Genomic DNA, 22,992 nt, shown 5'->3' with positions numbered 1-22,992 from the left:
AAGGTGGAGTCGGCGCTGTGACCACCCAGGTCAAAGGAAGTCTTGTGATGGAGCAGAAAGAGCGACAAGCTCCAGTAAACATTTCTAGCAATTATTCATAATAATTCATTATAATAGCGTGTTTCTATAGTTTATTTATTTATTTAAATGGAATGAGTCTCTGCAGATGAGTTTTCTGTTGCACCTGCCAGGGGAATGCACGGGATGGGGCCAGATTACAGAAGATTACCGTAAAGGTTTACAATTGCTGGACTTTAGTTTCACACCACAATGACCCATAAAACAGATGCTGCATTTCTATCCATTACTGCATGTAATCTTGTTCACCTTCAGAGTATAAGAGGTCGGATGCTCACTCTGCTTTCGATGCTGAAAACAACAGGTTCTCATCCTGCCGTTCATCGAGCGAACAAGAGAAACAAACAGAAGAAAACAAACAGCAGCTGATCTGAGGTCTGCAACAGGTAAACTAATCAGTTATTATACAGGTGAAATATAGATAATAAAGTGACTTTACATGTTAAAATAGTGACTCGGTTTATGGAGTTTTACGGTGATGCTCTGCTACAAAACAAGTTGAAGATTTTCTCTGAGGAGGAATTTGAAGATAAGTGTTTTAGTGTCAGAACACATCATTCTGTTTCTTAGCTGTCACTGATTTTGATTGATTATGTGTTGACTGTGCAGCTGTCAGGATGAAGCGGCATATGTCTTCTCTGGAGTTTTTCCTCAGCGTCATTTCTTCACTTCTTCTCATCTGTTGTGCCGCGCTGATTGTAGTTTCATGGATCAGCCTGAAGCCTGATGGTAAACTCACATTCTACTCAGCTGATCAAATCACGACACATTTTTTTTATTGCTGATGATGTTGTTGTTTTGTGTGCCGAGGTGCCGTTGAGCCTGTGCAGCTGACAGGTCGGATGGTGATCACAAATGGAGCAGTGTTCTCCCGAGAACTGATGAATTCCAGCAGTCCGCAGTTTAAATCTCTCGCCTATGACGTCCAAATGCTGGTGAGATCAATGGCTTTTATTTTGAATTTTTTTTTAAACATCAGCAGCTTTTGTTTTGAAAAATAACAGATTTAAGCTTCAGACGGACAGAATAAGTAAGAGTATAAGCTTGGTCACTACGGTTATGATCAGCTTCATCAGGTTCATCGACACCTGATCCCATTCTGACCTCTGATTGGTCGACAGGTGTCTGAGGCCTTCAGTCTCAGCGAGCTACGACGGCTCTACAAGTCCTGTCAGGTTCAATACTTCAGGTAAGAGAGCTAATCAGTCCCATCATTACTGATCAATTACTTTGTCACGGATCAATATAACCATTACTAATCAATCACATCCGAACTGATCGATCACATTCTTATGATGAATCACGATGGTTCTCATCACAACATACGTCTTCTCAGGGTCACTTAACAATCATCAATCACACGATCACTGATCAATCACATAGTTACAGATCAACTGATTACTTGGTTGACTATCAGTTGGTTGTTTCATTTCTTGTAAAACCGTTGCTTATTACCTTAATTTCATTGATTGATTGATTGATTGATTGAATGATTGAATGATTGATTAGAAACTGATAATGTGTGTCTGGTGATTCTAATATACGACTGTAGGTGTCAGTAATCAATCTGATGACAGTCTTGTTAACGAGCTCATACTTGTTTTTGATCTGTGTCCTCAGGCACGGCAGTGTGGCCGTGAGCTTTGACCTCTGGTTTCATCAACTCGTTGATGTGAAGGAGGTAGAGCAGCAGCTGTGGGCGGGGCTTCAGGAGGCCCCGGGCAGAGGATTGATGATCGACAGAAAAAGCCTCCAGATCGGAGGTGAGTGTGATGTCACAGTGAGGTCACCAAAGGAGGTGAGCATTCAGCGATTAGTGATGTCACGGTGTTCCTGTTTCTGCAGAGGCGACGGCTGCATCGACCAGCGTCATACCGACAGCAGGTGAGACGCGTTCAGGTGCTCCATCACAAAACGTTCCGTCACTTTGTTTTTAACATGTCTGCTCCGTGTGTACAGCAAGATGTCCTCCTCAACAAGCTTTCTGTGCCGATGGAACCACATGCGTCCGCATTAGTCGGCTGTGTGATGGAGTCAACGACTGTCCGGACGCATCGGATGAAGCCGCTGCTCACTGTGGTCAGTGATGATCTCTGAATCAGCAGCTTCCTCCGTCAGCAGCATCAAACAGCAGATCTCAGGTGTTTTAATGGATCAAACGTCCCATGACTCTCTCATCACTCTCATCTCCATAGCAACGGCGTGTGACGGACAGTTTGTGCTGAGCGGATCAAGCGGTTCGTTCAGCTCATCGAAGTCTGACATGTACCACAACAGCAGCTTCTGTCGCTGGATCATCAGGTTAGACTGTAACACACACTGTCACACACTGTAACACACACTGTAACACGCACTGTAACACTCACTCTAACACACACAGTTACACACACAGTTACACACACTGTAACACTCACTGTAACACACACAGTTACACACACTGTAACACACACTGTAACACACACTGTAACACACACTGTAACACAGTAACACACACAGTTACACTCACTGTAACACTCACTGTAACACACTGTAACACACTGTAACACTCACTGTAACACACGCTGTAACACTCACTGTAACACTCACTGTAACAGTTACACACACTGTAACATACACAGTAACACACACAGTAACACACACTGTAACACTCACTGTAACACACTGTAACACACTGTAACACTCACTGTAACACTCACTGTAACACAGTAACACACTGTAACACACAGTAACACACAGTAACACACACTGTAACACTCACTGTAACACTCACTGTAACACACAGTAACACACACAGTTACACACACTGTAACACACACAGTTACACACTGTAACACACACAGTAACACACACTGTAACACTCACTGTAACACACTGTAACACACAGTAACACTCACCGTAACACACGCTGTAACACTCACTGTAACATACAGTTACACACACTGTAACACACAGTAACACAAAGTTACACACACTGTAACACACAGCAGGGGAGACCTTCACAATTAAAGTTAACGTGTTCAGGCAGAACGATGATGAAGTTTGTTGGTGTTATTCAGTGTTTTTATCTCCAATAAACCTAAAAGTTCTGGAGGACGTTGAGCAGATTCGTGTTGTTTCCAGGGTCGATCGAGGACTTTCAGTTCAGGTCAGCTTCGATCAGTTTGAAACAGAACTAAACCTCATCACCCTGAGTCTTTTCGAAGGAGTCGGACCAAACAAAGTGCTCACAGGTGAACGGCAGAGTTCGATATAATAGTTTCAACTCACATCAGCAGTTGTCGTTAACGTGACGACAGATTATTTGACATGTTTACGTGATTGGTAGCTGAGCTCTCAGGCTCCACCCCTCCGACCATGTGGCTGTTTACCGACCAATCGACTTTGGAGTTTATCTCGTATGATATCAACAGCCTGTCAGGGTTCACGGCCACCTACAGCGCCGCCAACATCTCCAGCCTGTCTGGTAAGTCGGGACTAAGCACTGTAAGAAGCTGCCTTCGAGCGTTTCCTGTGACTGACGGTTCTCTGTGTTCAGACGAGGAGAAGCTGACCTGCACCTTTGAGCAAGGCATGTGTTTCTGGAGAGACTATGACTGGACTGGGGGCCACTGGAGTCGAATCAGCGGCCCCACCTTTCCTCCGTCAACTGGCCCAAGCGTCGACCACACGTTGGGTAACAGCTCGGGTGAGTTTAATCGGTTGTGTTTTTATTGTGATAATTCTGATGATTCGGTCGTAAAACCTCATTGATCAGTTGGTATCAAACCCTGTCAGGTTTCTACATCGTCACTCCGATCAGTCCCGGCCAATTCCTAAAGAGCTTCAAGATCTACAGCCTCCCTCTGACTCCACCCACAAGGCCCATGTGTCTGAGATTCTGGTGAATAGAAAATAATAAACAAATGCACAACAAATAATAAACATATCAAATGAAAGTGAACAAATTCAAATGTAAAACAAAGAAAATGAACCAATACATAATATGTAAACAATGGAAACTAAAACAAACATAAAGATAAGCATATAAATAACATTGAACTAAATTAATTTAAAAAAGTCAGCGATTAGACGTGTCGACGTGTTTGTCTGCAGGTACCACATGTTCGGAAACAACGTCCGTCAACTCCGAGTTTTTCTGCAGTCGTCTCCATGGCAGCCATCACTTAACGATACCATCGTGTTCCAGAGAGATGGTAACTATGGCGACAACTGGAACTACGGCCAGGTGACCCTCAACCTGACATCAGAGTCCAGGGTCAGTGACATCGCACAGGAAGTCCACAGATCAGACAATTTTGTCACTCAGCTCAATAAACGAGTTATCGATTGACGTGACCTCTGAGCTTTGCAGGTGGTGTTTGAAGCTCTGAAGAAGGGAGGTATGATGAACGACATAGCTCTGGACGACATCACGTTAACTTCTGATCCCTGTGGACCCGCCCCCCCTGAACTGACCAATGTACCGTCTGCGACCACCGTGGCCCCCGGTCCAAGTGAGACACAAACCACACACCCATACCCAGAGATACACAAACCACGCACACTTTTCCAGGTGAATTTAAATTGTTATTGTCCGTTTCTAAAACGCTGTTCTCAGCGTGTTTATTCTGCATTGTATACGTTACTGTCAGCATTTAAAAAAGTGCACCTGAGTAAATAACTCACCTCTGGCGAAATACATCACCTAACAATAACACCGTTGACTGTGTTTCTTGGTTGTTTGTATATAATATATATAGATATATACTGTACTGTATATACTGTGCATTTTATATTTTATATTTTTTTAATGCTATTTTACTGCTATATTATTGCTTTTCTATTGTTCTATTATTATCTTATTGCTTCTGTATGATGCTGTGGCGAAAAAAAATTCCCCTCAGGGATTAATAAATTAACTACCTAACCTAACCTAACCTAACCTAACCTAACCTAACCTAACCTAACCTAAACCCAGCACATGCCAATGCTGTCTAATACACTCTGACTCCGCCCCCTCTGTTCTCTGATTGGTCCAGCTGTTTGTGACAGACCATTTGACCTCTGGGAGCCAAACTCCACCTTCAGCTCACCAAACTACCCACAACACTACGGGGACGAGAACATATGTGAGTACAACCATTGACCCATTCATACTACCTGTACTTCATACTCACTGTAAACCTGTACTTCCTACTCACTGTATTCCCTGTACTTCATACTCACTGTGTACCTGGACTTATACTTCTTACTTATAAATGTACCTAAAGTAATTATACAAGAAACAATTTCTATTGTTTGAAATGTTCAGCTATGTTTACAAACCCACTGATCCCTGATTTCACCTGAACATGTCTGTTGTGTTTACCTACTGTTTTGAACCTCACCTGTCACCTGTGTGTTAATTACCCATGATGCTCTGCTGCTGCAGGTCTGTGGATTCTGAACACTGTCGTGGGCCAGAACATCCAGCTCCACTTCCTGGATTTTCACACCGAACTCGCCTATGATTTCGTAGAGGTGCGGGACGGGGCGGGGCCTAACTCCACCTTACTGGGTAAGATGGTGTTTGTTTGTTTTTTACCCATAATTCTCTGCAGCTTCATTCTCACCTGAAATAAACCGGAGACTTTATTCTGCTTCAGGTATTAAAGTTTTTTATTTGTTATTTTGACAGCTATTCTCAGCAGCGATGGCCCCACCCACGACTTGTTCTCAACAACCAATCAGATGACGGTGTGGTTCATTGCGGACGAGTCAAATCGCGACATAGGATTCAAAGCCAACTTCACCTCCGGTGTCAGACTGGGGTTACCAGGTGAGCTCATAGCTCAAATTTAAGATTGTGTTCAAACACGAGTGGAAAACACAAACTGATCATTTGGTTTGTTAACAGCTCCGTGTGCAGTCGGTCAGTTCCAGTGTCAGACAGGAAGCTGTATCAATGGTAACGCTCAATGTGACGGCACGGTCAACTGTCCCGATGCCTCCGATGAAGCCAACTGTAGTGAGTCACCGTCTCATGATCACAATTTTGTTTTACTCTCTCTATATTTTGGATTGACAGTTTTCTTTACACCAAAAACAAGAACTGCAACAATTGTATGAGTTTCTCTTTGAAACATTTGCTGTTCAAAGTGCTTCACATAAAACCATTAAAAGCATCAAAACATCAGGCAAAGGAATGAAAACATTAAGAACAGAGATTAAAACATTAATCAAACTAAAAAAAAAAAATAGGATAAAAGTCACAGTGCAGTTTAAGACATCCTGAAATCTGGTTCAGTGAAAAGCAGCAAACAGAAAAGTCTTCCGTCCTGATTTAAAGGATCTGAGAGTCTCAGCAGATCTGCAGCTTTCTGGGATTTTATTCCAGATGTGTGGAACATAGAAACTGAACGCTGGTTCTCCACGTTAAGTTCTGACTCTGGGAAACAGGAAGGAGACCAGCAGACAACCTGACGGGTCGGGGTGGTACATAAAAAATGAACCCACCAGTGCTTTACAGACCAGCAGCAGGATTTTTAAAGTGGATTCTGTGTTGGACAGAAACTCTCAGGTGTCAGAAAAACAACCAGCTCCTGACAACATTTCACCATGTTGGTGTGTCAGTCGTGTTGCAGGAACAAGGTCTCAGACGCCTCAAGTTTCATTTCGCCTCATCTCTGCTGACTGTGTGTGCCGACAGCTGGAGCTCCCACCTGTCCAACCCCACCTGCCGGTACCTGGGATACAGGTAACGCTCACCTGTCTGATTTCGCTTGACTGCGACACAGGATGAAGGTTCTGGTGGAAAATGAGGGAAAGTTAAAGAGTACTGAACTGTTTGTCTTTTTGTTCCGACTCCCCTGCAGGTTCGGGGAAGCATCGCGACTGCCGGCTCTGCCACAAGATTCACCGTTTGCAAACATCACAGTCACCAGCAACGGAACCCTAGAAGCCGTTGTGAGGTACCGAAGAACCAGAACCAGAACATGACAGACAGAGTCACAATTAGAAACTGGAGCTAGAAGTAGAACAAGAACTAGAACTACGAGTAGAAATGTAAATAAAATGTGTGCTTCAACTACAGCTAAGAACCAGAACCAGAAAGAGAACAGGAACTGAAAACAGAACCAAAGATCATGTCTGTGGATATTTATAATGGTCGTGATGTTTTGCAGTCAAACCTGTCAAAGTGAGGAAGTGATTGCACTGACCTGCAGCAACAAGCGTGAGTACACTCATAAACACTGAGTGTTAAATTCACTGTTAAACCGAGATGTTTTTTTTAAATGTGAAGAATAAATGATCTGTGTGTGTTTCAGCGTGTGGAGTCCGGATCGTCAATCACGTCACGCGTGAGCTGCCCCAATCAGAGAACAGAACAAGTGATCAACGTAAGAACTGAAATTCTGCTCTCAGTTTCTACCCGAATTTTTTTTGGTGTTTTGATCATGTGCGGTTCAGCATGTTTGTTTGTACGTGCAGGTGGTAACCGAGTGGTGGGCGGGACTAATGCAACAAAGGGGGCGTGGCCGTGGATGGTGTCCCTGGAGTGGGGGGGGAATCCCATTTGTGGAGCCTCACTGGTTGGCAGGGACTGGCTGCTGACTGCTGCCCACTGTGTCTACGGGTGAGAGACTCCAATGTTAGCGTGTGAAAGCAGAACCGTCATGTCGGCCTGCTGTGATGACGCAGATCAAACAGTGACCCTCAGTGAACGTCCGACACACCTGACGGTGATGTAACGACGTGACGTGACGTGAGTCCGTGTCTGTCTCTGCAGGATCAATGTCCACGTCCAGCAATGGACGGCCGTCCTCGGTCTTCACTCCCAAAGCAACAGAAACGAATCGGGCGTTCAGATCCGAGAAATCGATCGCGTCATTATCCACAGAAACTACAACAGTCGGACCAACCAGGCTGACATCGCCATGATGCATCTGCAGCAGCCAGTCAACTTCACCCGTCAGTAACAGCGCGAACATGAACACCTGAGCAGTCAGGCTGCAGGTCGATGATGCACGTTGAGGGTTAAAGAGAGAAAATGTTCATCTCAGTCCTGGATATTAATCTGCAACTTTCACGTCAACTTTTTATTATTGTTTACAAGTGTGTGTGTGTGTGTGTGTGTGTGTGTGTGTGTGTGTGTGTGTCTCAGAGTGGGTCCAGCCTGTGTGTTTACCAGCTAGAGGTCAGAATTTCGCAATAGGAAGAATATGTTTCATCGCCGGTTGGGGACGAGACGCTGAAAATGGTGAGACATGAAACACACTGAGAAAGTATTTACAACGAAGTGCTTCATTTTTTACAGTGAAAAACAACATCACCTGTTTCTTTCTCCACCCGTCTCCCTCTCCATCTGTCTCTCTCTCCCAGGTGTTCGCTCCGATATTCTCCAGCAGGCCGGGGTCCCTCTGGTGAGTCGGTTTCTGTGTCAGCGTCAGATACTTAATTACAACATCACCTCCAGCATGCTGTGTGCCGGCTACCCTGTGGGAGGCATCGACTCATGCAAGGTAATGACTCACCTGGACTCACCTGGACTCACTCGGACTCCACAGACCACATCCATCACCAGACAGAAATCTTAACTGATTCTCTAGTTTGGCTGATTTAATCTGAGAATTCACAGTTTAACCAGCCGGTGTGACACAGATGCTGATCTGAGTGCCGATTGGTCAGTCAGCTGCAGGTCGATAAAGTTTCTGTTGGTTTTTGTTTGTACTCTGTTGTTTCTATATCTGTGTTTGTTTTTTGTTTTTTTAATAAATTTTGAACATGGTGTTTGCAGGGAGACTCTGGAGGCCCACTGATGTGTCTCAACAACGGACACTGGATTGCGATTGGTCAGTTACGCACTCACGGACATACGCAGCGAGATAACATTCCTCGATAAAAAGCAGATGAGGTCTAAACAAATGCTGCATTCTGATTGGTTCCTGACAGGCGTGACCTCGTTTGGGCTTGGCTGCGGTCTTCCTCAAAAACCTGGAGCCTACGCCCGAGTCGCCGCCTTCACCTCCTGGATCGCCCGGGCAAGACGGTCCCACCCCTCTTCATCACCTTTCTTGTGAAACGGCCTTTCTTTAAGCCTTAAACTTTCACTGAAATTCTTCTCCTGTTAAATTTACAAATTGTTAATCAAATAATGAATTGCTGGACAAACCTGAACATGTTGTCTTCCATACTGACACTGAACAAGTCATCAAGGTAGAAATTAAAAAGTTAAATTTTCAAATGTCTCCAAGATAAATCAAGTTGTATTGATTGAAAAAATGATTTTATATGAAGCGGAGAGGACAAGAAAGTACGAAAAAAAAAAAAAATTTTGCAATGACAAAAAAAATTGACAAATGCTCTTATTCAAATCCATTCTTTCACAAATACAATAAATAAAATTTATATTGGTAAAAATAAACTTGAGAATCATTCTGTTTTATTACTTTTTTAATTTTTATTTAACTTCTTACATTGTCTACCTTTCTTGTGTCTAAAGTCTTAAATCACATTTTCAAAACACTAAAAAATAAAATAAAAAAAATAATGAAAAAAAAATATCACATCACATCACAAAATGAAAATAAAAACTAAAAAAATAATGAAAAAATGTCCCCTCGAGGATTAATAGAGTACCTACCTAACCTAATTAGCACATCCGTCTGTTGTTCCTGTGTTCACTGCTAACATAATTGCAATTGCAGTAGCGGAATATAACCACAAGGGGGGCAGTAACTAAAACTAAAGGGACGACAACTGCCGTAAAACTCTAAGGGGTAGAAGAAGAAGAAGAAGGAAAAATAGCGAGAAGAACCTCAATGCAAGTTACGGGTCCTTAATTGTGGAGAAACGCCGTTAGCAGGTGTATTTGTATTTCCATCTAACAGCCGGGGCACCAACTTCTACAAGATGATCAAAGATGGCCGCCACATGGACCAGCCAGACTTCGCTCCAGTTGAGATGTGAGCGGATGGAGATTTTTATAAATGTCGATAAAGTTATTTTGTATGTGACACTCACCTGTCCTCTCAGGTACCAGCTGATGGCACTCTGTTGGAATCTGGAGCCCACTGACAGACCAACCTTCAAAATGATTGGTCAGCTCATCAACAGGCTCCTCCCCTCAACCAATGACAGGTCGCCACATCGCAGCGACCAGGTGAGGACAGCCCGGTGGTTCCAGAGCCCTCAGTGTCGTCTGACAGGCTTCTGCTTTATTGTTTAACTTCTTCTTCTTCTCCTCAGCCAACGTACAGGAACATCGATGAGTGCAGAGAAGAAGAGGAGGAGGAGGAGGAGCTTAGAGGAGGAACACCGAAGAGAAGAGAAGAAGAACGAGGTGAGAATTTATGAAACCGTTACCAAAAAAAACAGTTGAATAAAATTGTAATAAATCTGTCGAGACTTCATCTCTTGCCCTTCTCCTTCCAGATAATAATGATGATGAAGAGGGAAGGGAGCCAATGATGAAGAACATCTACCAGCTCTCCTGATCCTTTCATCCAAACTGAATGCTTCTCACGGTTTTCATGAGTCTAAGTTCTCTTGTGAGAACGAGTTCGCTTCATGTGGCTGAAGACGGTCGACACTGCTGAAAACTTTATGGACATTTCAGACACATTTAGTCTAAAATATCAGAATAATAAAAATAAATAAACAACTGGTGTGATGTGTGTATTTGTTCCAATATCTGATCAAGGAAAAGACCTCAGTCAGATTTTATCGTGAAAGTCTCTCTGTGTTTTTGTAACAGAATCATAATCATTCAGGGTTTTTTTGTTTTAATTTCAATTTTGTTTTTGTCCGTAATCTGAAATATTTTCATGTTTAATTTGTATTGATCCCGACGTTCTCTCGTGGTACTGATCAGAACTGTAGTTTTATAATCAAATTTTTTTATTTTTTTAAATAAATCCAATCTAAACAGCAGTCCGTTGGTTTTTCTGATGGAGGATCAGTTTGAATCAGGTTCCCATGAAAGCCTTACATGTTCAGAGATTCTGGATTATTTCATGAAGAGCAGAAGGAGATGCTTTTCAGCTTTGAATGAACTATTACAGGTTTTATTTTGCATCATGAGACATCACAGCTTCATCCAAAACTCTCAGGAGGAGTCCAGGCCTCTGGGTTTATTGCATATTATTAACGATTAATCATAAATTTACCAGAAATGTCTAACACAGGGGTAGAAAGTCCAACCCGTTAAATGCTGTTTTGTCAAAGTCAAGGCTGCCACAAAGAGATAAGCGAAAGGTGGAGTCGGCGCTGTGACCACCCAGGTCAAAGGAAGTCTTGTGATGGAGCAGAAAGAGCAACAAGCTCCAGTAAACATTTCTAACAATTATTTATAATAATTCATTATAATAGCGTGTTTCTATAGCTTATTTATTTATTTAAGTGGAATGAGTCTCTGCAGATGAGTTTTCTGTTGCACCTGCCAGGGGAATGCACGGGATGGGGCCAGATTACAGAAGATTACAGTAAAGGTTTACAATTGCTGGACTTTAGTTTCACACCACAATGACCCATAAAACAGATGCTGCATTTCTATCCATTACTGCATGTAATCTTGACCAGCTTCAGAGTATAAGAGGTCAGATGCTCACTTTGCTTTCGATGCTGAAAACAACAGGTTCTCATCCTGCCGTTCATCGAGCGAACAAGAGAAACAAACAGAAGAAAGCAAACAGCAGCTGATCTGAGGTCTGCAACAGGTAAACTAATCAGTTTTTATACAGGTGAAATATAGATAATAAAGTGACTTTACATATTAAAATAGTGACTCGGTTTATGGAGTTTTACGGTGATGCTCTGCTACAAAACAAGTTGAAGATTTTCTCTGAGGAGGAAGTTGAAGATCAAGCTTTTAGTGTCAGAACACATCATTCTGTTGCTTAGCTGTCACTGATTTTGATTGATTATGTATTGACTGTGCAGCTGTCAGGATGAAGCGGCATATGTCTTCTCTGGAGTTCTTCCTCAGCGTCATTTCTTCACTTCTTCTCATCTGTTGTGCCGCGCTGATTGTAGTTTCATGGATCAGCCTGAAGCCTGATGGTAAACTCACATTCTACTCAGCTGATCAAATCACGACACATTTTTTTTTTTATTGCTGATGATGTTGTTGTTTTGTGTGCCGAGGTGCCGTTGAGCCTGTGCAGCTGACAGGTCGGATGGTGATCACAAAGGGAGCAGTGTTCTCCCGAGAACTGATGAATTCCAGCAGTCCACAGTTTAAATCTCTCGCCTATGACGTCCAAACGCTGGTGAGATCAATGGCTTTTATTTTGAATTTTTTTTTAAACATCATCAGCTTTTGTTTTGAAAAATAACAGATTTAAGCTTCAGATGGACAGAATAAGTAAGAGTATAAGCTTGGTCACTACGGTTATGATCAGCTTCATCAGGTTCATTGACACCTGATCCCATTCTGACCTCTGATTGGTCGACAGGTGTCTGAGGCCTTCAGTCTCAGCGAGCTACGACGGCTCTACAAGTCCTGTCAGGTTCAATACTTCAGGTAAGAGAGCTAATCAGTCCCATCATTACTGATCAATTACTTTGTCACGGATCAATATAACCATTACTAATCAATCGCATCCTGACTGATCGATCACATTCTTATGATGAATCACGATGGTTCTCATCACAACATAAGTCTTCTCCGGGTCACTTAACAATCATCAATCACACGATCACTGATCAATCACATAGTTACAGATCAACTGATTACTTGGTTGACTGTCAGTTGGTTGTTTCATTTCTTCTAAAACCGTTGCTTATTACCTTAATTTCATTGATTGATTGATTGATTGATTGATTGATTGATTGAATGATTGAATGATTGATTAGAAACTGATAATGTGTGTCTGGTGATTCTAATATACGACTGTAGGTGTCAGTAATCAATCTGATGACAGTCTTTTTAAAGAGCTCATGCTTGTTTTTGATCTGTGTCCTCAGGCACGGCAGTGTGGCCGTGAGCTTTGACCTCTGGTTTCATCAACTCGTTGATGTGAAGGAGGTAGAGCAGCAGCTGTGGGCGGGGCTTCAGGGGGCCCCGGGCAGAGGATTGATGATCGACAGAAAAAGCCTCCAGATCGGAGGTGAGTGTGAGGTCACAGTGAGGTCACCAAAGGAGGTGAGCATTCAGCGATTAGTGATGTCACGGTGTTCCTGTTTCTGCAGAGGCGACGGCTGCATCGACCAGCGACATACCTACAGCAGGTGAGACGTGTTCAGGTGCTCCATCACAAAACGTTCCGTCACTTTGTTTTTAACATGTCTGCTCCGTGTGTACAGCAAGATGTCCTTCTCAACAAGCTTTCTGCGCTGATGGAACCACATGCGTCCGCATTAGTCGGCTGTGTGATGGAGTCAACGACTGTCCGGACGCATCTGATGAAGCCGCTGCTCACTGTGGTCAGTGATGATCTCTGAATCAGCAGCTTCCTCCGTCAGCAGCATCAAACAGCAGATCTCAGGTGTTTTAATGGATCAAACGTCCCATGACTCTCTCATCACTCTCATCTCCATAGCAACGGAGTGTGACGGACAGTTTGTGCTGAGTGGATCAAGCGGTTCGTTCAGCTCATCGAAGTCGTCTGACATGTACCACAACAGCAGCTTCTGTCGCTGGATCATCAGGTTAGACTGTAACACACACTGTAACACACACTGTAACACGCAATGTAACACTCACTGCAAAACACACAGTTACACACACTGTAACACACACTGTCACACAGTAACACACACTTTAACACACTGTAACACAGTAACACACACAGTTACACACACTGTAACACACACAGTTACACACTGTAACACACTGTAACACACACAGTAACACACACAGTAACACTCACTGTAACACACTGTAACACACAGTAACACACTGTAACACTCACTGTAACACTCACTGTAACACTCACTGTAACACACACAGTAACACACTGTAACACTCACTGTAACACACAGTTACACACACTGTAACACACACTGTCACACAGTAAGACACACTTTAACACACTGTAACACAGTAACACACACACAGTTACACACTGTAACACACACAGTTACACACTGTAACACACACAGTAACACACACAGTAAAACACACAATAACACACACTGTAACACTCACTGTAACACTCACTGTAACACACTGTAACACACAGTAACACACTGTAACACTCACTGTAACACTCACTGTAACACTCACTGTAACACACACAGTAACACACTGTAACACTCACTGTAACACACTGTAACACACACAGTAACACTCACTGTAACACACAGTAACACACTGTAACACAGTAACACTCACTGTAACACCCACTGTAACACACACAGTAACACACTGTAACACTCACTGTAACACTCACTGTAACAGTTACACACACTGTAACACACACAGTAACACACACTGTACCACTCACTGTAACACACTGTAACACTGTAACACACACTGTAACACACTGTAACACACACAGTAACACTCACTATAACACACTGTAACACACAGTAACACTCACTGTAACACGCTTTAACACTCACTGTAACATACAGTTACACACACTGTAACACACAGCAGGGGAGACCTTCACAATTAAAGTTTATGTGTTCAGGCAGAACGATGATGAAGTTTGTTGGTGTTATTCAGTGTTTTTACCTCCAATAAACCTAAAAGTTCTGGAGGACGTTGAGCAGATTCGTGTTGTTTCCAGGGTCGATCGAGGACTTTCAGTTCAGGTCAGCTTCGATCAGTTTGAAACAGAACTAAACCTCGTCACCCTGAGTCTTTTCGAAGGAGTCGGACCAAACAAAGTGCTCACAGGTGAACGGCAGAGTTCGATATAATAGTTTCAACTCACATCAGCAGTTGTCGTTAACCTGACGACAGATTATTTGACATGTTTACGTGATTGGTAGCTGAGCTCTCAGGCTCCACCCCTCCGACCATGTGGCTGTTTACCGACCAATCGACTTTGGAGTTTATCTCGTATGATATCAACAGCCTGTCAGGGTTCACGGCCACCTACAGCGCCGCCAACATCTCCAGCCTGTCTGGTAAGTCGGGACTAAGCACTGTAAGAAGCTGCCTTCGAGCGTTTCCTGTGACTGACGGTTCTCTGTGTTCAGACGAGGAGAAGCTGACCTGCACCTTTGAGCAAGGCATGTGTTTCTGGAGAGACTATGACTGGACTGGGGGCCACTGGAGTCGAATCAGCGGCCCCACCTTTCCTCCGTCAACCGGCCCAAGCGTCGACCACACGTTGGGTAACAGCTCGGGTGAGTTTAATCGGTTGTGTTTTTATTCTGATAATTCTGATGATTCGGTCGTAAAACCTCATTGATCAGTTGGTATCAAACCCTGTCAGGTTTCTACATCGTCACTCCGATCAGTCCCGGCCAATTCCTAAAGAGCTTCAAGATCTACAGCCTCCCTCTGACTCCGCCCACAAGGCCCATGTGTCTGAGATTCTGGTGAATAGAAAATAATAAACAAATGCACAACAAATAATAAACATGTCAACTGAAAATGAACAAATTCAAATGTAAAACAAAGAAAATGAACCAATACATAATATGTAAACAATGGAAACTAAAACAAACATAAAGATAAGCATGTACATAACATTAAACTAAATTAATTTAAAAAAGTCAGCGATTAGACGTGTCGACGTGTTTGTCTGAAGGTACCACATGTTCGGAAACGACGTCCGTCAGCTCCGAGTTTTTCTGCAGTCGTCTCCATGGCAGCCATCGCTTAACGATACCATCGTGTTCCAGAGAGACGGTAACTATGGCGACAACTGGAACTACGGCCAGGTGACCCTCAACCTGATATCAGAGTCCAGGGTCAGTGACATCGCACAGGAAGTCCACAGATCAGACAGTTTTATCACTCAGCTCAATAAACGAGTTATCGATTGACGTGACCTCTGAGCTTTGCAGGTGGTGTTTGAAGCTCTGAAGAAGGGAGGTATGATGAACGACATAGCTCTGGACGACATCACGTTCACTTCTGATCCCTGTGGACCCGCCCCCCCTGAATTGACCAATGTACCGTCTATGACAACCGTGGCCCCCAGTCCAAGTGAGACACAAACCACACACCCATACCCAGAGATACACAAACCATGCACACTTTTCCAGGTGAATTTAAATTGTTATTGTCCGTTTCTAAAACGCTGTTCTCAGCATGTTTATTCTGCATTGTATACGTTACTGTCAGCATTTAAAAAAGTGCACCTGAGTAAATAACTCACCTCTGGCAAAATACATCACATAACAATAACACTGTTGACTGTGTTTCTTGGTTGTTTGTATATAATATATTTAGATATATACTGTACTGTATATACTGTGCATTTTATATTTTATATTTTTTTACTGCTATTTTACTGCTATTTTATTGCTTTTCTATTGTTCTATTATTATCTTATTGCTTCTGTATGCTGCTGTAGTGAAAAAATTTTGCCACGGGGATTAATAAAGTAACTACCTAACATAACCTAACCTAACCTAACCTAACCTATACCCAGCACACACCAGTGCTCTCTGAACCACTCTGACTCCGCCCCCTCTGTTCTCTGATTGGTCCAGCTGATTGTGGAGGACCATTTGACCTCTGGGAGCCAAACTCCACCTTCAGCTCGCCAAACTACCCACTACCCTACGGGGACGAGAACAGATGTGAGTATACCCTTTGACCCATTCATACTACCTGTACTTCATACTCACTGTATACCTGTACTTCCTACTCACTGTATTCCCTGTACTTCATACTCACTGTGTACCTGTACTTATACTCCTTACTTATAAATGTACCTAAAGTAATTATACAAGAAGCAATTTCTGCTGTTCGAAATGTTCAGCTATGTTTACAAACCCATTGATCCCTGATTTAACCTGAACATGTCTGTTGTGTTTATCTACTGTTTTGAACCTCACCTGTCACCTGTGTGTTAATTACCCATGATGCTCTGCTGCTGCAGGTCTGTGGATTCTGAACACTGTCGTGGGCCAGAACATCCAGCTCCACTTCCTGGACTTTCACACCGAACGAGGGTTTGATGTGGTAGAGGTGCGGGACGGGGTGGGGCCTAACTCCACCTTATTGGGTAGGATGGTGTTTTGTTTTTTTTACCCATAATTCTCTGCAGCTTCATTCTCACCTGAAGTAAACTGGAGACTTTATTCTGCTTCAGGTATTAAAGTTTTTTATTTGTTATTTTGACAGCTATTCTCAGCAGCGATGGCCCCACCCACGACTTGTTCTCAACAACCAATCAGATGATGGTGTGGTTGCATACGGACGACTCAAATCGCGACCTAGGATTCAAAGCCAACTTCACCTCCGGGGTCAGACTGGGGTTACCAGGTGAGCTCATAGCTCAAATTTAAGATTGTGTTCAAACACGAGTGGAAAACACAAACTGATCATTTGGTTTGTTAACAGCTCCGTGTGCAGTCGGTCAGTTCCAGTGTAAGACAGGAAGCTGTATCAATGGCAACGCTCAATGTGACGGCACGGTCAACTGCCCCGATGCCTCCGATGAAGCCAACTGTGGTGAGTCACCATCTCATGATCACAATTTTGTTTTACTCTCTCTCTATTTTGGATTGACAGTTTTCTTTACACCAAAAACAAGAACTGCAACAATTGTATGAGTTTCTCTTTGAAACGTTTGCTGTTCAAAGTGCTTCACATAAAACCATTAAAAGCATTAAAACATCAGGCAAAGGAATTAAAACATTAAGAACAAAGATTAAAACATTAATCAAGCTAAAAAAAAAAAAACAGGATAAAAGTCACAGTGCAGTTAAAGACATCCTGAAATCTGGTTCAGTGAAAAGCAGCAAACACAAAAGTCTTCCGTCCTGATTTAAAGGATCTGAGAGTCTCAGCAGATCTGCAGCTTTCTGGGATTTTATTCCAGATGTGTGGAACATAGGAACTGAACGCTGGTTCTCCACGTTAAGTTCTGACTCTGGGAAACAGGAAGGAGACCAGCAGACAACCTGACGGGTCGGGGTGGTACAAAAAAAATGAACCCACCAGTGCTTTACAGACCAGCAGCAGGATTTTTAAAGTGGATTCTGTGTTGGACAGAAACTCTCAGGTGTCAGAAAGACAACCAGCTCCTGACAACATTTCACCATGTTGGTGTGTCAGTCGTGTTGCAGGTACAAGGTCTCAGACGCCTCAAGTTTCGTCTCGCCTCATCTCTGCTGACTGTGTGTGCCGACAGCTGGAGCTCCCACCTGTCCAACCCCACCTGCCGGTACCTGGGATACAGGTAACGCTCACCTGTCTGATTTCGCTTGACTGGGACACAGGATGAAGGTTCTGGTGGAAAATGAGGGAAAGTTAAAGAGTACTGATCTGTTTGTCTTTTTGTTCCGACTCCCCTGCAGGTTTGGGGAAGCATCGCGGCTGCCGGCTCTGCCACAAGATTCACCGTTTGCAAATATCACAGTCACCAGCAACGGAACCCTAGAAGCCGTTGTGAGGTATCGAAGAACCAGAACCAGAACATGACAGACAGAGTCACAATTAGAAACTGGAGCTAGAAGTAGAACAAGAACTACAACTATGAGTAGAAATGTAAATAAAATGTGTGCTTCAACTACAGCTAAGAACCAGAACCAGAAAGAGAACAGGAACTGAAAACAGAACCAAAGATCATGTCTGTGGATATTTATACTGGTTGTGATGTTTTGCAGTCAAACCTGTCAAAGTGAGGAAGTGATTGCACTGAACTGCAGCAACAAGCGTGAGTACACTCATTAACACTGAGTGTTAAATTCACTGTTAAACCGAGATTTTTTTTTTAAATGTTAAGAATAAATGTTCTTCTGTGTGTGTTTCAGCGTGTGGAGTCCGGATCGTCAATCACGTCACGCGTGAGCTGCCTCAATCAGAGAACAGAACAAGTGATCAACGTAAGAACTGAAATTCTGCTCTCAGTTTCTACCTGAATTTTTTTTAATGGTTTGATCATGTTCGGTTCGGCATGTTTGTTTGTACGTGCAGGTGGTAACCGAGTGGTGGGCGGGACTAATGCAACGAAGGGGGCGTGGCCGTGGATGGTGTCCCTGGAGTGGGTGGGGAATCCCATGTGTGGAGCCTCACTGATTGGCAGTGCCTGGCTGCTGACTGCTGCCCACTGTGTCTACGGGTGAGAGACTCCAATGTTAGCCTGTGAAACCAGAACCGTCATGTCGGCCTGTTGTGATGACGCAGATCAAACAGTGACCCTCTGTGAACGTCCGACACACCTGACGGTGATGTAACGACGTGACGTGACGTGAGTCCGTGTCTGTCTCTGCAGGGCGAATGTCCACGTCCAGCACTGGACGGCCGTCCTCGGTCTTCACTCCCAAAGCAACAGAAATGAAGCGGGCGTTCAGATCCGAGAAATCGATCGCGTCATTATCCACAGAAACTACAACAGTCGGACCAAACAGGCTGACATCGCCATGATGCATCTGCAGCAGCCAGTCGACTTCACCCGTCAGTAACAGCGCGAACATGAACACCTGAGCAGTCAGGCTGCAGGTCGATGATGCACGTTAAGGGTTAAAGAGAGAAAATGTTCATCTCAGTCCTGGATATTAATCTGCAACTTTCACGTCAACTTTTTATTATTGTTTACAAGTGTGTGTGTGTGCGTGTGTGTGTGTGTGTGTGTGTGTGTGTGTGTCTCAGAGTGGGTCCAGCCTGTGTGTTTACCAGCTAGAGGTCAGAATTTCGCAATAGGAAGAACATGTTACATCGCTGGTTGGGGACAAGAGACTGAAGATGGTGAGACATGAAACACACTGAGAAAGTATTTTCAACGAAGTGCTTCATTTTTTACAGTGAAAAATAACATCACCTGTTTCCTTCTCCACCCGTCTCCCTCTCCATCTGTCTCTCTCTCCCAGGTGTTCGCCCCGATATTCTCCAGCAGGCCGGGGTCCCTCTGGTGAGCCGGACTCTGTGTCAGCGTCAGACATTTAATTTTAACATCACCTCCAGCATGCTGTGTGCTGGCTACCATTCGGGAGGCATCGACTCATGTAAGGTAATGACTCACCTGGACTCACCTGGACTCACTCGGACTCCACAGACCACATCCATCACCAGACAGAAATCTTAACTGATTCTCTAGTTTGGCTGATTTAATCTGAGAATTCACAGTTTAACCAGCCGGTGTGACACAGATGCTGATCTGAGTGCCGATTGGTCAGTCAGCTGCATGTCGAAAAAGTTTCTGTTGGTTTTTGTTTGCACTCTGTTGTTTCTATATCTGTGTTTGTTTTTTGTTTTTTTAATAAATTTTGAACATGGTGTTTGCAGGGAGACTCTGGAGGCCCACTGATGTGTCTCGACAATGGACACTGGACTGCGATTGGTCAGTTACGCACTCACGGACATACGCAGCGAGATAACATTCCACGATAAAAAGGAGATGAGGTTTAAACAAATGCTGCACTCTGATTGGTTCCTGACAGGCGTGACCTCGTTTGGGATTGGCTGCGCGCGTCCTCAAAAACCTGGAGCCTACGCCCGAGTTGCCGCCTTCACCTCCTGGATCGCCCGGGCCAGACGCTCCCACCCCTCTTCATCACCTTTCTTGTGAAACGGTCTTTCTTTAAGCCTTAAACTTTCACTGAAGTTCTTCTCCTGTTAAATTTACAAATTGTTAATCAAATAATGAATTGCTGTGCAAACCTGAACATGTTGTCTTCCATACTGACACTGAACAAATCATCAAGGTCGAAATGAAAAAGTTAAATTTTCAAATGTCTCCAAGATAAATCAAGTTGTATTGATTGAAAAAATGATTTTATATGAAGCGGAGAGGACAAGAAAGTACGAAATTGTGTTTTTTCTTTATTGCAATGACAAAAAAAAAAACAACGACAAATGCTGTTATTCAAATCCATTCTTTCACAAATACAATAAATAAAATTTACATTGGTAAAAATAAACTTGAGAATCATTCTGTTTCATTACTTTTTTTTTATTTTATTTAACTTCTTACATTGTCTACCTTTCTTGTGTCTAAAGTCTTAAATCACATTTTCAAAACACTAAAAAATAAAATAAAAAAAATAATTAAAGGAAAAACCATCACATCACAAACTAAAAATAAAAAAATAAGTACAAAATGTCCCCTCGGGGATTAATTAAGTAACTACCTGACCTAATTAGCACATCCTTCTGTTGTTCCTGTGTTCACTGCTAACATAATTGCAATTGCAGTAGCGGAATATAACCACAAGTGGGCAGTAACTCAAACTAAAGGGAAAACAACTGCCGTAAAACTCTGAGGGGGAAGAAGAAGAAGAAGGAAAAAGATAGAGAAGAACCTCAATGCCAGTTACGGGTCCGTAATGGTGTAGAAACGCCGTTAGCAGGTGTATTTGTATTTCCATCTGACAGCCGTGGACACCAACTTCTACAAGATGATCAAAGATGGCTGCCACATGGACCAGCCAGACTTCGCTCCAGTTGAGATGTGAGCGGATGGAGATTTTTAGAAATGTCGATAAAGTTATTTTGTATGTGACACTCACCTGTCCTCTCAGGTACCAGCTGATGACACTCTGTTGGAATCTGGAGCCCACTGACAGACCAACCTTCAAAATGATTGGTCAGCTCATCAACAGGCTCCTCTCCTCAACCAATGACACGTCGCCACATCGCAGCGACCAGGTGAGGACAGCCCGGTGGTTCCAGAGCCCTCAGTGTCGTCTGACAGGCTTCTGCTTTATTGTTTAACTTCTTCTTCTTCTCCTCAGCCAACATACAGGAACATCGATGAGTGCAGAGAAGAAGAGGAGGAGGAGGAGCTTAGAGGAGGAACACCGAAGAGAAGAGAAGAAGAACGAGATGAGAATTTATGAAACCGTTACCAAAAAAAAACAGTTGAATAAAATTGTAATAAATCTGTCGAGACTTCATCTCTTGCCCTTCTCCTTGCAGATAATAATGATGATGAAGAGGGGAGGGAGCCAATGATGAAGAACATCTACCAGCTCTCCTGATCCTTTCATCCAAACTGAATGCTTCTCACGGTTTTCATGAGTCTAAGTTCTCTTGTGAGAACGAGTTCGCTTCATGTGGCTGAAGACGGTCGACACTGCTGAAAACTTTATGGACATTTCAGACACATTTAGTCTAAAATATCAGAATAATAAAAATAAATAAACAACTGGTGTGATGTGTGTATTTGTTCCAAAATCTGCTCAGGAAATGACCTCAGTCAGATTTTATTGTGAAAGTCTCTCTGTGTTTTTGTAACAGAATCATAATCATTCAGGATTTTTTTTTTTGTTTTAATTTCAATTTTGTTTTTGTCCGTAATCTGAAATATTTTCATGTTTAATTTGTATTGATCCCGACGTTCTCTAGTGGTACTGATCAGAACTGTAATTTTATAATCAAATTTTTTTATTTTTTTAAATAAATCCAAAATAAACAGCAGTCCGTTTGTTTTTCTGATGGAGGATCAGTTTGAATCAGGTTCCCATGAAAGCCTTACATGTTCAGAGATTCTGGATTATTTCATGAAGAGCAGAAGGAGATGCTTTTCAGCTTTGAATGAACTATTACAGGTTTTATTTTGCATCATGAGACATCACAGCTTCATCCAAAACTCTCAGGAGGAGTCCAGGCCTCTGGGTTTATTGCATATTATTAACGATTAATCATAAATTTACCAGAAATGTCTAACACAGGGGTAGAAAGTCCAACCCATTAAATGCTGTTTTGTCAAAGTCAAGGCTGCCACAAAGAGATAAGCGAAAGGTGGAGTCGGCGCTGTGACCACCCAGGTCAAAGGAAGTCTTGTGATGGAGCAGAAAGAGCGACAAGCTCCAGTAAACATTTCTAACAATTGTTTATAATAATTCATTATAATAGCGTGTTTCTATAGTTTATTTATTTAT

At 43.0% G+C, this 22,992-nt stretch overlaps 2 pseudogenes; both read left to right on the top strand.

The window, feature by feature from the left end:
- The first annotated feature begins 690 nt into the window (after positions 1 to 690).
- On the top strand, positions 691 to 10,005 carry LOC138213613 (enteropeptidase-like; annotated as a pseudogene).
- Positions 10,006 to 11,984: 1,979 nt separating this feature from the next.
- On the top strand, positions 11,985 to 20,678 carry LOC138213612 (enteropeptidase-like; annotated as a pseudogene).
- The last annotated feature ends 2,314 nt before the right edge of the window (positions 20,679 to 22,992 follow it).

The sequence above is a fragment of the Embiotoca jacksoni genome, unplaced genomic scaffold, assembly GCF_022577435.1.
Source record: "Embiotoca jacksoni isolate LCO1_2020_lvr unplaced genomic scaffold, fEmbJac1.0.p SCAF_62, whole genome shotgun sequence".
Lineage (NCBI taxonomy): Eukaryota > Metazoa > Chordata > Actinopteri > Embiotocidae > Embiotoca > Embiotoca jacksoni.
This window is presented reverse-complemented; position numbering and strand designations above follow the sequence as displayed.